This window comes from Pan troglodytes, chromosome 5 (assembly GCF_028858775.2).
Source record: "Pan troglodytes isolate AG18354 chromosome 5, NHGRI_mPanTro3-v2.0_pri, whole genome shotgun sequence".
Lineage (NCBI taxonomy): Eukaryota > Metazoa > Chordata > Mammalia > Primates > Hominidae > Pan > Pan troglodytes.
In genome coordinates this window covers 151,191,052-151,196,150 of record NC_072403.2, presented here as the reverse complement: position 1 = coordinate 151,196,150, position 5,099 = coordinate 151,191,052, and the positions used below count along the sequence as shown (strand labels likewise).

The window sequence follows — 5,099 nt, the reverse complement described above, 5'->3', positions numbered from 1 at the left end:
CACAATATATTTAGGAAAACAAAGATAAGAACTATAGCAGATCTCTTATAAGAAAAAACGCAAGTGAGAAGACAGTGACACACAACATCTTCAATGTACTGACAAAAAAATTATTAAACTGTCAAAGTAGAATTTTATACCAAGCAAAATATGTTTCAAGAACTAAGGTGAAATAAAGACTCTTTCACATATACAAAAGCTGAAAATATTTATCAGCAACAGACTTGCTCTATAAGAAATGTCAGGCTGGGCGTAGTGGCTCATGCCCGTAATCCCAGTACTTTGGAAGGCCAAGGTGGGTGGATCACAAGGTCAGGCAATCAAGACTATCCTGGCCAACATAGTTAAACCCCATCTCTACTAAAAATACAAAAATTAGCTGGGCTTGGTGGTGCACACCCGTAATCCCAGCTACTCAGGAGGCTTAGGCAGGAGAATCGCTTGAACACGGGAGTCGGAGATTGCAGTGAGCTGAGATCACACCACTGCACTCCAGCCTGGCAACAGAGTGAGACTCCATCTCACCAAAAAAAAAAAAAAAAAAAAAGAAAGAAAAAAAAGAAATATCAAAGGAAGTTCTTCAACCAAAGACATGAGGAAAAGGGAAGAAAAAGAAGAGATGGGTCAAACAGAAAACAAATGGCAAGATGACAGACTTGAATCTATCAATTATCGCATTAAATATAACTTTGTCAAAACATCTCAATTAAAAGGCAGAGATTGTCAAACAGAAAAGAAACACAAGGCCGGGTGCGGCAGCTCACGCCTGTAATCCCAGCACTTTGGGAGGTCCAGGCTGGCGGATCACCTGAGGTCAGGAGTTTGAGGCCGGCCTGACCAAACCCCGTCTCTACTAAAAATACAAAATTAGCTGGGCGTGGTGGCACATGCCTGTAATCCCAGCTACTTGGGAGGCTAAGCTGGAGAATTGCTTGAACCCAGGAGGCGGAGGTTGTGGTGAGCTGAGATCGCGCCATTGCACTCCAGCCTGGACAACAAGAGTGAAACTTCGTCTCAAAAAAAAAAAAAAAGAAAAGAAAAAAACAGAAGACCAAACTATATGCTGCATATAAGAAATGTACTCTCTCTCCATATATATTTTTTTTCTTCTTGATCAGTCTAGCTAGAGATTGACCAATTTTATTGATTTTCTCAAAGTAACTGCTTTTGGTGTTATTCATTTTCACACACACACACACACACACACACGTTAGATGTTAAAAGACAGAAAAAGACAATCTAGCTAACCTTAACTATAAGAAAGTTGCAGTGACTATATTAGTACCAGACATGATAGATTTCACAGCAAACAATATTACATGGGATTTTTCAAGTTTATTTCATAATGATAAAAGGTCATAAACAAATCTAAACATTTATGCACCTAATAAAAAAATACATTGAGCAAAAAACTGATAGATCTACAGGAGAGGCAGACAAATTATGGTTTGAGATTTAAATATTCCTCTCTTAATAGAAATGATCTGCTGATTACATTTAAACTGAGCGACTCTGCGTTTTCTGGATTCTGGATGGTTGCCCTTCAAGAGCCCAATCGAAGAAAGAAAATCCTTGGACCAGATGCTTCACAGCTGAAGCCCGTAGGACCGCGGCAGAATACCTTGAAGATATTGTTTACATCAAAATCACCCAAATTTATTTCTTCCTTATCCAGGTCCTGTCCACTGTGATAATGAATCGTTTTCTTGGAATCAAAGAGGATGATAAAGACCTCGCCACTTCCTTGATCTTCTCCTCCTCCTTTTGAACCCCAGCGCTGGCTCCATCATGCCGATGTGGATGGTACTTCAAGGCCTGTTTCCAATAAGCTTTCTTGATCTTGTCCTCAGAGGCATTCTTGTCCACTTCCAGAACCTTGTAGTAATTATCCCTCTTACTCTTCTTCAGTTCCAGCTGTGCATTTTTTAGGAGCTGTTTGTATTCTTTTGTTTTCTCCATCTGATATACTTTTTTCATAGCCTCGCACTGTTTCTTCATACTGTTCTGTGTCCAAGAAACACTGAGCTCTTCTCAAGTAGGCTTTTATGTAAGTGTCATGAGCTTCACTGCATTTGTGCAGCTGTCTATTGCATCATCTAGTTTCCCAAGCTCGGAATTAACCATATCCCGGTTACAGTAGAGTTTAGCAATTGCTTTTATGTTGTCGGGGTCTACCCCGGGGATTCTGCGTACAGTTCATCAGCTAGTTTGTAATTTCCTGCCCTAAACGCTTTATTCCAGTCTTCTTTCTTTGCGTGAAGTGCTCTGGTATTTCTGCACGCAAGGCAGGCCTTCTCATGGTCAGGAGCCATTCTGAGAGCCTGCACAAAAAACTGAACAACTGCCTACTCAATACAATCTTCATAATAAAGGCAAAGTCCGCATACATACAGAGCATCCACATTGGTGGAATCCGTTCATAAAATATCACTGGCCACAGACTGTGCTTCTGGATAACGATCCAGCATTGCTAAACATTCTGCTTTGAGGGATATTGAAGTGATGGCAGACAGGGGCAAATTCTAGGGCATAGTCCATGCAGAAAACAACCTTCTGAAAAGCCCACTTCTCAAAACTTGTTTCTATGACTTTCTCCTATTCCTTGACTGCATTAGCATTTGTGAACTCCTGTTGTGAGTGAGCATTGTTATGATCCAGTTCTAGGGCTCTCTGAAAACTGCAATGTGCTGCCATGGCATTCCCTGGAGAGAGGTGGCACTTGCCCTCTCATAGATGTCCCCAGAAGAAACCATCATCCAATTTCACTGTGAAAGTATCTCCATGGGCTTCGCAGAACCTTCCAAGTATCATCAATGTAGCTGCTCTATTACTATGATAGCTAGCATTTTTAGGGCACATATCTGTGGCTTTTGTCTAATAGTTATAAGCTTCGTTGTAATCTTCCTTGGCATAGTGTGCATTTCCTTGTTGCTTCAAAGACTGTGCTTCAGTATTTTAAATTACAAACTGGCAAAGCCATCCTCCTTTTATTGAGGCGATCCTGACTTTTTGTTTTTCTCTATCACTGTTCTGGCAAGCCGTCTTTGCTTCCTCTTCATGGAGCAGCCCTGGCTTGGTTGCCGCCATTACCACATTGCACGATGGGGCAACTGACGGTTTCTTAAAGAGGAAATTATATCCCTGCCATATGATGCAGCAATTCCACTCCTAGATATTTACTTAAAGGAAAACAAAGTATATATCTATACACACAAACTTGTAGATGAATATTTATAGCAGCTTTATTTATAACAGCAGAAACCTAGGGAAAGAAGGCTTCAATGTTTATGTTCAGGTGAGTGGATAAACAATTTTTGGTATGCCCATATAACAGAATACAAATCAATGCAAAAAGTGAACTATGGACTCACACAAAACATGGAAGAATCTCAAAATTATGCTGAGTGAAAAAAACATACATTTTTTCTCAGAATGCACACTATATTCCATGTATGTAAAATTCTAGAACACCAACTAATCTACAGTGTTAGAAAACAGATCAGTGGTTGCTTGGAGACTCAGAGGTATGGGGAGCAGGGAGAAGAAGGGGGTATTACCAATGGGCATGAGGAAACTTATGATGCATATTTTCATTATCTTGATTATTATGCTGGGTGTATACAAATGTCAAAGCTTTTCAAGGTTTATAGTTTAATTATGTGCATTTTATTGTATGTCAATTTGGCCTCAATAAAGCTGTTAATAAAAATTTTGTCAAGCTTATGTTCCCCAGTAAATGAAATTTACTTCAAGTCACCAACAAAAAAATGTACAAGGTCCATTTTTCCTCTGTTCTGTGTTTACAACTGACAGTTAATATGAAAGACAGAATATCCAAAAATTCTATCTGCTGAGGGCCACAAATTATCAAGTCTCTTGTCAAGGGTGGCCAACCACTGGTTAGTGGCTCAAGACACAAAATGCAGAACCAACACATTCAACTGACCATGATCATTTCTCCAGGGGTAATCTCAGTTCAAGTGTGCACTTCTGCCAGTCCAGACACTTGCTTCTTTATTATTATCCAAATGCTTGCACACATCTCACAAACTGGCACTAGTTCACCGATGATGATTTGGAATTATAGTGGCCACTTTGGGAGAATTCCATATGTTTCCAAAATTGTCCATCTTACAGTGTTCTTAGAGCAAATGAAGTTTCTCTTCATTAGGACAGTAAAGTCTTAATGTTGAATGTACTATCTTTTTTGATTGGAATAAAGAAGCTTCTAAATAAAATTCCGATTCTCTAATAGCTTTAATTACAAGGAAAGCACCAAAAAATCCATAGCTTATTACAGTCTGTCTTTTGATCCTGTGGCAAAGGCTTACTTTGCCTCAAGGCTACAGCAGCCACTGCCAAATTCATGGCTGTGTCTGCTGGCACAATTCCAGGGGCTTTCTGGGAGCTCATGCTACACAATTTTGGCCCTTAACTGAAAATACTCATTTCCAGCAAGCTGGTTTACTCCTGTAAGATCGTCTTACCTCTTTGCAAATTACTAGCCATTATTATAGCACTTTATACCTTGCTACTTCCACTCTCAGGAAAAGAAGAAATGCAAATAACTTGGGGTTACCTAATTCGTAACACCTCCCTAAAGTTAGATGCCACTTGGGCTAATTGAAATTTGGGGGAAGAAGCCTAAATTGAATGATTTTACCCTGAAACAATGTCTTAAAAATCCTAATTTGGCTAGGTTTATCCTGAATTAGAAGAATTAAATTTGTCATTACCAGGTAGAAATTTAGCATTTATGACAGAAATTAAATTTGGTTATAGAAAATTTTTTAAAATCTCTATTTCATGCACAATTAAGTCATGGACTGATCCATTTACAGCCACTAAAAAAGCATCCACCCCTACTAAGAGGAGGATCCAGCCTCCTGGTCTATCTCATTTGGGCAATGATGGAATGAATCATATAAGCTCCCAGACAAGGGTCTCAAGATAGAATTTAAAATAATTCCACTACAAGGATAAAGGAGATTATAGAATAGATTGGGACAGAAATAGGCATGCTAAGCCAGAATTCACACAGGAGTTCATTTGACTCTAAACCTATGCTCTTTTTTTTTTCTGATGAGATGGTTCAGAGT

General features: G+C 39.2%; 1 pseudogene; it reads right to left on the bottom strand.

The window, feature by feature from the left end:
• Positions 1–1,410: 1,410 nt before the first annotated feature.
• Positions 1,411–2,925, bottom strand: LOC472139 (dnaJ homolog subfamily C member 7-like; annotated as a pseudogene).
• Positions 2,926–5,099: the final 2,174 nt, after the last annotated feature.